At 41.3% G+C, this 10148-nt stretch overlaps 1 long non-coding RNA gene across 2 annotated transcripts; it reads left to right on the forward strand.

The window, feature by feature from the left end:
- Window positions 1–6339: 6339 nt before the first annotated feature.
- LOC143118345 (uncharacterized) lies at window positions 6340–8592 on the forward strand. Of its 2 annotated transcripts, XR_012986118.1 has the most exons (5): window positions 6340–6830; window positions 7447–7572; window positions 7684–7822; window positions 8066–8118; window positions 8227–8592. It is a non-coding gene; the product is annotated as an uncharacterized LOC143118345 (long non-coding RNA). The 2 variants fall into 2 exon arrangements; XR_012986117.1 differs by having other exon boundaries at window positions 6340–7572; window positions 8227–8589.
- The last annotated feature ends 1556 nt before the right edge of the window (window positions 8593–10148 follow it).

A 10148-nucleotide genomic window follows, 5' to 3' on the forward strand; every position in this document is an offset into this window, starting at 1 on the left:
GTTTCACTCGCAGATCAGTCTGGATACTTTCCGTTAAAGAAAATTTGGAGCAGTTCACCAAACGAACGTCCAATCAGCGTTGGCTTTGAGGCGGGTTGAGGTGTGACGCAACGAACAACATGACGGCATCCACAGAGATGAGCATAGCTATCGCGCAAGTTTTATTCAAATTAGAAAGTATTCCTGGGTAAACTGTGAAGCTATGAGTCTCAGCCATGCAGCTGGGAGGAATGAACGACACAGACATCCTCCACGGCTGATTCCAGTTCATAATGGAGAATATACTATCTTCAGAAGTGTAGGGCCTACCGTGAAAACTTGATGGGAATTGTCGTTGATTAGGTTCATAAATGGTAAGTTAAAACATCTTAACGTTTGTCACGTAACCTAACTTAATTGTATGTTAAACGGCATTAAAAGAATACTTTGTTCATCTAATTGGTTGATTTGGCCCGTCGATAACCAACAAAGGTGGTGATAGACAGATGGTTTATCCAATCAGCTAACCAGTATGTCCGCCCCTTCCCAAAAGTTCTTCAATGAAAAGTTCCCAGATGGATATGCGGAGCAAATCCATCTGGCGGAGTCAGGTTACGTCTCCGCCTGCAGCAGCAACACACATCCTCCTTTAGATGCACCGACAGTGCTGACTGTTTATGAATCAATCATGAACCTAACTGTAGGATAATGACAGGAAAGACAGTCAGCATATTGCACGTTTTATTTAACAGGCATTCATCCTTTGAGAATTAGAACAGCTTCCATGAATAACATATACCGTTAATAGGCAGAGTAATAGCCTAATAAAAACAAAAACAAAAAACAGTAAACATCCTTGTCTGATGTCGTTTCCTCTTTTTTCATTTTAACATAAGAATGTAGCTTACCGTATTAGGCTGCGCACAAAAGAACAGTGCATCACACTATTAATAGCCTAAATCAACTTTACAAGTGCAGGCCTAACAAAGTGCTTAACAGGTAGGCACGCAACCTTTTAGAATTGGAAATTTAACACATCTAATAGGCCTGTCAAATAGTCTGAATAATAGTAAAAACAAACAAAAAAAAAACCTGTCCTTGTCCGATGTCGTTTCCTCCTTTCTTTTATCTTAACACGATGTAACTTATACCGTAGGCCTATCTAAATGTTTGTGCACAAAAGAACAGTGCATGACACAAAAAAAACATTGAACGAACAATGAAAATGTGACGTGTGACACCTGTAGCATACAGCCCTACATTCATTCACATAATCATCATGTAGGCTACATTTAGCCTACTCTTCATCTTCAAAGTAATGATTGAAACGTAGTAAAAGAAGATTCTCAAAACGTTTGTCTGATAGTCGATTTCTTTTAGGAGTTAGAACAAGACTCCCCACAGCCTCACTGGAGGGTGTTGGGGTATTGAAGCGCAAAAATAATGCCTTGATCATGGGGAACTTGTTTAATGTGTCGATCTCGACTCCTGACTTAAGATAATCAGCAATTTCAGTCTCCACCGAATTTGAGTCCTCTTTGTCCTCTGTAAATGAAAAAGAGTCAGACTCGTCTTCTCGTCCGCTGACAGGTGCGGGCGGCAGTTCCTCTGGCAATGGATGACCCAGGGCACGACACTCGGCAGCGAGCATGCACTTTGCTGTGTCTTTTTTGGCCTCATCCCTTAACCAGCGCAGTTTTATTTTAGGAATTGTCCCTGCAGCCAGCAGAGCCTCTTTGCTATCCAGCGTGGATGCAAAACGTGTCTCTTTACTTTCCTTATCGAGGGAAATTCTTAAAGTAACGGAGTAACGAGTGCTTATTTTGGAAAATAACGGAGTTACTGATTACTGAATTCGCAAAACTAACCCGTTAGATTACTCGTTACTGAAAAAAACTAATAAGAGTACAGTACTCTAACGCGTTACTTGTAACGCGTTACCCCCAACACTGTTTCCAACTAATGGTATGGCACCATGGTGTGGTGCTGGTGTAATTTCTGCTCTGAACGTCAGAACTAAGGCTATTTAGCATTTCTTTGAAAATGACCTGCCTCTTTATTATGACCGTCGCGCAGCTGAGAAATTCGGAAAGCCGGAAACATTGCAGACTCGCAGACCATGGGACTCAGATTGGAGCGGCTGAGTGGCAATCCGGGTTAGTCGGATCAGCCGGCCGGTTAGGCTATGTTGAGTACGAGTCAGTTGAATCAGCCGGCTACGTTGTCATGAGTGGATCTGCGAGAGCGAGTAGCTCCTCCTCGAGGTGAAAAGCAATTCCACAACAAAAGCCATTCTTTCACTTCTGAAATAACATTCAATGTTCTGCATGTAGCCTAGACATAATTAGATTTGGTGTATAGATGTAGCATATTAAAATGCAAATAGGTCGTGCGGAAAGTCCGAACTGCACGCTCATGGAGCTGCTTGAGTATCTACCCGGGTCAGTCTAATCAGCCGGGCGGGCCGGTTACGTTGTTATGAGTGCGAGTCAGCCGTCATCCATGAGTGGATCTTTAGAGGAGCGAGTAACTCCTCGTCAAGGTTAAAAGAAAATCCACAACAAAAGCCATGCTTTCACTTCTGAAATAACATATATTCTGCACGCATAGCCTACTTTAAAATGCAATTAGGTCGCGAAGACAGTCCGAAACATTGCAAGCTCTGTATGGAGTTGCTTGAGTAGGCTAGCCTACCTGGGTCATTTGGATCAGCCGGGCGGACCGGTTACGTTATGTTGTTATGAGTGCGAGTCAGTCGAATGAGCCGGCTACATTGTCATGAGTGGATCTGTAGACGAGCGAGTAGCCTAGTTTCTACTCGTGTCATAATAATAGGCCTAATGAGAATAGTAGTAGTAGTAGTAGTAGTAGTAGTAGTAATAATAATAATAACAATAATAATAATTTATTCACTGCAGGGCATTTCTACGTTTCTATGTCTACATTGAAAGTCAATTACTTAGGCTAGGTTAAGACAAATAAACAGTCTGGCTCAAACTGCTTTCTTTCCCGTGAGTGGGTGGAGGTTTTGATGCTATTATATTAGGCTATTTTATATTATATTATATTATATTATATTAGGCTACCTAACAGTAGCTATGATTAACTAGATGTACCGCAGAGCGGTACAAAATATGACCGCCGCCCAGTTCAGCACATTTTTTCCACAAAAATAAATCACGCTGAAAGGCCTATATGATTCTGTCTCACTAAATTGCATTATCCACACTCAATTCTCACTGGTATCTGCTAGACAACAAGTACCAAAACATGATTAGTTCATAGATTTCACATGTAAAATTAATTTTATACAACCCCACCTCCATCTTGCCTGTTCATAATTCTGAGAAATTCTTGAATTGTGTGCATGTGTGCATGTACATGTTTATGTTATGTGTGTGGGTGTGTGTGTGTGTGAGTGCTTGTGTGTGTGCCTGCGTATGTGCCTGTGCATGCAAGCGTACATATGTCTACTGTGTGAGTATGTGTCATACGTATGATTACTGTGAATGTACTGTATGTGTGTGTGTGTGTACTGTATCTGTTTGTGGACCTTTGACCTTGTCAGCCAGAGATATTGTGATGAAAACACCTAATTTTTTGCTTTTTAATTTTTAACTAGGTGGCGCTATACATGAAATAAGTGGTAATGGGATGGGTTGACATGCCCCCTTAAGACCAACATACATAAAAAAGGTGGACTTCCTAGGCCCTACGGTTCTCGAGATATTCACAGAAAACTGTCTCTGGCCACCTACAGGCCAGTTGGTGTATAGTAACATAAATTAATTTATAGAGCATCACAGTCCCGCCCCTCCTCCGAGAGAGCTTAGTTTCCGGAAGTAAATTTCCCATTAATTTCTCCCATTGACGTTTTGGAAAAATCCATATCTAAAGAGTTTTAGAGCATGTCTTAGGCTAATCAGCTACGGCGTAACTCATAAGCATACAACATATAATTTCGAGTGAAAAAACGAAGAGAAAGTCCAAAAAAAGTCAAAGGTACAAGACTGTGTACATATTTTTATTTCCGAGCGAAGGAACTACTCATCCCATAAACCACCGCGCCTCACTGAAAAATATATAAGCAGCACGAACCAGCGTGAAATAATTTCCAACCGGTGACAGCACGCGAACCCTTTCCTCCAAACAATGATTTTTATATAGTTAATAGCAGTTATTTCAGGAGTAATCGTGTAAATAATAGTGTTTTGGTATTGAATGTTATATTTACCATCGTGTATTTTATATCGTGTGTGTGAAACCGGTTAACGTTAACGTTAGTAACATTGTGCAGTGCTTCATATCTGACTGCCATCCTGATGCATGGACCGGTGCATGGTCTGCTCTTGGACCACCATATTCAGTTTATTAACTTGCTGTGAATTATTACACAAAATGTTCATTAAATGTACGAAGAAGTATTTCTAGGTTAATGATTGATGATATGGCTCGTACAGTATGGAGGCTACAGTAGCCTAGCTAATGTTAACTAGCATTACCAACCTCCCTGCAAAACTCACCACACAACTTCGTAGGTTTGATAGGTCTTGTCCCTCATGCTGGCCCTTACAAAACCCACAAGCTGACCCTCGACACACAACAGTCAATAATGTGACCCGATTTAAAGTGGTTTTTAGGGCTGCAGCTATCGATTCTTTTTGTAATCGATTAATCTAGCACTTTATCGATCGATTAATCGGATTTTTTTTTTTTTTGCATTTTTAAACGACCAAAACAAATAATGCATAACGAAAATGACATGGCTGTAAAATGATCAAGCAATTGGCACAGAGGTATTTAGGCCTATTCTAACTCCAACATTTGGCTCCAAAACTAAGCCCATTTATTGCAATTTACACATTTAGTGTTTATAAGTGCCAGTGCCAACAATTAAATAATGTTAAAAATGCTCTCTGTAAAATTGCAGCCTCTTGTGCATGACTTAGCTGTCCATACTATGTTGTGAAGTGCTGGGAGGGAGAAGAGGGAAAGCAATTTAATGTATTAATATGCACAAGTTCCATGATGTAATCTAGACCTGACATTAAAGTAAATATCTGTTTTATGTAGATTTCTACACCTGCAGCATTTACCATTAGGCTACTAACAAATAATTTTACCATTAGGCTATTAAAAAATAATTTCTGGGGTGAGCCTATTTACTATGGTAACCTAGCAACCTGTGTGTGTGCACGCATGCGGTGCGTGAGGGAAGATGAGGGTGCATACGGTATAAGAAGGGGTTCTTTTTTTGTCTTGCAATTGAACGTGAATAAGTTTACTACTTAAAAACATCAAAGCTAAACATTATATCATGACATCGCTACAAATACAGTATGTGATTAAAATCAGCCAACATCAATGTAGGCTATAGGCTACGTAGATAGATGATACATAGATTGATAAATAGCCTACTTTATTGACGCTTGGTGAAACAGCATGGAGTGGATGTTTTCGGTTCAGATGCTTGTTCTTTTACTTTTTGAGTATGTAATGATCCCAAAACTTTACTTGAAAACTTTAGACATTTTCTGCCATTTATAGACATCTTGACTCTGCCATTGCGCCAGCTAAATTTCGAATGTATCACGATTCACGCGGTAGTGGTGTGCTTCCTGAACAACAGAACAATCATATCCCTGCGCGTCATAGTAATTTAACGAGGCTTCGAGGCAGGGTTTTTGCCTCGAGTAATTTTTGTAATCGAGTTATTCGAGTAACTCGATGAATCGTTTCAGCCCTAGTGGTTTTCACCCCTTTGGACACTCTTGATTTCGTCCTTGAAACAGTGAAATATTCACGGGGGCATGGACGGTTTGCTAACCATTTTACTGCAGTGTCTAGCCGGTGGTAGCATCCAGCCTGTGCTATCAGCTAGCTAGCTAGTTCAAAGGTTTAAGTACTTAATGGGGATATACAGGGCTTTTCAAGCCTCGACTAAGTTGATGTTTCATATAAACAACAATTCATATTCATAGAAACAACAAGGTCACTAAAACATAATATATTTCATACCTGTGTTGCAGCATGTAGGCTAATGTTAGCAGCATTATAATGACATTCTAATGTCTGAAAGGCTAATGATTAGCCTGTCGGCTAACTGAAAAGTTAAGTGTTCAAACTAGCATTTCCAGTGTTCGAGATCTCGCAAAACTTTTTTTCTACTTTTGGAACTTGCTGGGCTTCCTACTTGACCCCAATAGGTCCTACTTCCTACTTGGCCCACAAACCACTACCGTCAGATGACAATCGTATCATGATACTATGATTGCTCTATCACTGTTGCGTATTGTGGGTTTTCTGGACACATTACATAGGCCTATGACACGGGAGGGAGAGGGAGACACCTCCCAGATAGCAAGCATAGTCGGCCCGATTCTGGCTGAGTGCTGGCAGTGTCGGCTGAGGTCCGAGTCGGCTGAAGCACAGTAAACACAGTCGGCCCGATCCTGGCTGAGTGCTGCCACTGTCGGCGGAGTTTCAAGTCGGCTGAGGCACTGTCCCCTTGAATGGGCCGACACTGACACGCAGTAGTTGGGCTGATTACTGAGTGTCTTATTTGGCCCGATTGGGGTTTGATGGGCTACTGCCAGTTTTCGAATCAATCTCGGCAGACGGATTTCATACAGTGTGTGGCCCGATACTTCAGGAACGAACAATGATCAGTATCGCGGCTGTTGGCGGCAAAAATGAAACATTTAGCGACAGCCGGACGCTAAACGTACATGGCCCAATTCTGTAAAGTGACTGTCGGCCCATTACATGTGGAAGAGCCACGAGCAGAGCAACTGTTAAGTTTGAAACCAGCAGGACGGCGCGAAACTGTCTCGTTTTGGACACTGCCTGTGGTAAGTAACTTTACCTTTACCTGTTATTGCATGTAAATCATTATGAATGTACGTAGGCTTATTATTGCAGACAAAGTTTAACAAGTAGCATAACAAGAATGGGTGTTTCAATCTAACCCCCTTGACGATGACGAAGCTAGCGGTAACATACATTATGATTTCTTAGCCTACTTTGTTGGCCTAATTACCGTTAACGTCAGTGTTGGTGGTTAGTCAAAAACGTTCAGTGCTGTAACGTTAGCCATACTTGCATAATTATGTGGTTTTCAAAGAAAAGTGTGATCTAATCATTTCAGAAATAGCTTAACAGTTAACCAGTATTGCATGACTTAGAATATTGCGATTGGTAATTGGGCATTTCATCGTTATCTATCCAACTTCAGGCACTGCAGGCAGGACTGAGACTGTATGCCTTAAGAGAGTGTGTGTGAGAGAGAGAGAGAGAGAGAGAGATGGTAGCAGGGTGGGTCCTGTCCTGGTCATGTAAAGCTCATCAAAATCTGTATTTTAAGGTCGTTCTGTATTTTGTACTGAGGGGTTGTTTATGATCATGTAATCATTTTGAACACATATACTTCCATTAACCTAACGTTACTGTGACTTTTTTAAAATGTAGCCTACACCTCAGAATCCAGGCCACACTGACCAGAGACCTGCCCTGCACTCCTTTGGATGAAGAAGGGTACCCGTGTGTGTGAACCATTTCTTGTGTTGGAAAAACAGGAGACCTGAAGAGCTCTTGGTAAGTTGTACATTGATTTAATAGAATAAGTAATACTTTTTTGTTTAGATGAGCCAAATCATAGGAATCAGCTTTCATCTAGGCCTGTGTTTTGTGATGTGTCATTTTTAGATGCTTTTGGTTTGCCTCATCCATTATGTCAGCAAAGAACTGGAGTGGGCAGGAAACATGCGCTGTTGAAAACATGGCCAACCAACTGGAGCACCCACAAGGCTCTTGTGAAGGAAGTTCACAAGCCTTTGTGCTTCAGGTCTGTATGTGTTGACAAATATGTCTTGCTTTTGGTTATTGTCATTGGTAATATATCAGCATTTAACAATCACACAATGTCAATGTTGCCCAAAATAACTACCAGGGAGGTGTTACCAAGACAGCTGCAGAGTGGCAAGACTGGGCTTTAGTAATATTTAGTCAGACAGTAAAGGATAAATAGTTTAATGTTTTTTTTCTTTTCTTTTGAAATTACATGCTGTCCATGCATCTCAAATTGAAGGATGGATGGAAAGAACTCTGATCAACCCCCACAGAGAGCTGAGGTGGCTATCTGTAAGTATATTTGAGTGGACAAACAGAACTTCTCTGACAGATGACATGTTGAAATCTTGCTTTAGACCTCATAATGATCTTATAATATTATTTTATTCCTAAATGCAGTTTGGAGACACCCCCGGCTGGTAGTGCTGCTGAAACTGGTGGAGGCAACAATGAAGCGGCAACAGAAAGAGAAGGCAGGTGGCAAAGGTTTCTGCTATTGAAAAATACTTTGAGAGTGAGTATGTGTGCATGTATGTAGCTGGGTAGGTCATGGTACATGGTACAAAAATACAGAATTTAAAGTAAATTCTGTAAATGTTTAATGTTCATTTAGAATAATTTATTTCTTTGAATCATTATACAGTTTTAAAATGTTTAATTGTTTGTGTTTTTGTATATGAAAGATGTCGATTGTTGTAGATAAAAGTAGATTGTATATTTTAACTTGTTTAATTTTTTAAAGTGTATATATGTAAAAGCTTGTATAATTTTTAAATGTTTGTTTTATTTGCAAGGTTGTGTTTGTCAAACTTGTTAATAAAAGTAGCTTGTGCTTTTAATTACTAGTTCTGGATTTGTGTTTATTTTCAAGTACTTTTGGTAGTTAATGGGCCACATGTGGCCCGGGGACCCAGCCGACATTCAGCCAACACTCAGTCAGATCAGTTTTATAGTGCGTGGGCCAGTACAGGCCCAGAGGCCCAGCCGACACTCAGCCAACACTCAGTCAGATCAGTTTTATAGTGCGTGGGCCAGTACAGGCCCAGAGGCCCAGCCGACACTCAGCCAACACTCAGTCAGATCAGTTTAATAGTGTGTGGGCCAGTACAGGCCCAGAGGCCCAGCCGACACTCAGCCAACACTCAGTTATATAGTGTGTGGGCCAGACCTGGGCCAACAGAATGCATGACAGTCATTTCACAGTGTGTGGGCCACACCTGGGCCAACAGAAACAATGAGTCATTTCACAGTGTGTGGGCCACACCTGGGCCAACAGTTCCAATAAGAGTCATTTTACAGTGTGTGGGCCAGACCTGGGCCAACAGAAACAATGAGAGTCATTTTGCAGTGTGTGGGCCACATCTGGGCCAGAGGAAATTCTTTGTGTCAGTTATCAGTAACTGGGCCATTGTTGGGCCGGAGGCCCAGCCAGAACTGGGCCAACACTCACAAAACCCTGAGGCAAGGTAGTGGGCCAGAGGTGGGCCGGTCAAATTTTGCTATCTGGGCTGCGTGCAGACACGCACACACAGCAGGCTACAATAAATTACCTAACAGACAGCAGCCTAATTTCGAGGTATCACTAATACCTATTAAATAAATGTAAAGGACACAGAACTGTAAGCTCAAATTCAAAAACGTTTGAAATCTACCCAAACATATGCAAAGGGAATATATATAAATTATGTGTCATATAGCCAGCTTAATTAATGTCAATTTAAAGATTATGATTAGCAGTTTCTATGCATTTTTCCATTGATAGTTACAGGAAGCCACGTTGTTGTTTAAACTATTGTTGCTTCTAGCCCACGTTACCTCCAGTTTCACTTGCTGCAGGGACGCACACATTGCATGAGTGATCATAAGCGTTCTATCTCCGATGTAGAACTCAAATTTGTCTTGACGCCGCCGTTTGTAAGATCAGATCAAATAAGAGTTTATTAAAAGGAAACACATTACCGTTCACGTCTGGTTCACATACAGGCAGGCGCCTTGGTTAAACAGAACTCTGGGATGTGAATCTCGGGTGAAACGTTGTTGCAGAAGGACTGTGCAAAAGAGAAGCACTGAACGCAACAGGAGACATAAGAGATGGCAGGTTATTTGAACGAATTTGAAGACATCGAGGATGAACCCTTATTGGACGTCCTTATCTTTTCGAGTCGGAATATACCAAGGAAGAGCTGCGGGAGCTCCGTGAAAGGGCTATGAGAGAGAGAGCTAGAAGCTACCTGTAGTCAATGCCACACAGGCGGCGGCGATCCATACCAGAGGGACCAGGACATCCATTAAGTAAGTACACTATACAAGTTATGTTACAT

Source organism: Alosa pseudoharengus, unplaced genomic scaffold, assembly GCF_046254945.1.
Source record: "Alosa pseudoharengus isolate Yale_2024_CS ecotype anadromous, Long Island Sound unplaced genomic scaffold, YU_APseudo_1.1 YU_APseudo_1.1_scf_12, whole genome shotgun sequence".
NCBI lineage: Eukaryota > Metazoa > Chordata > Actinopteri > Clupeiformes > Clupeidae > Alosa > Alosa pseudoharengus.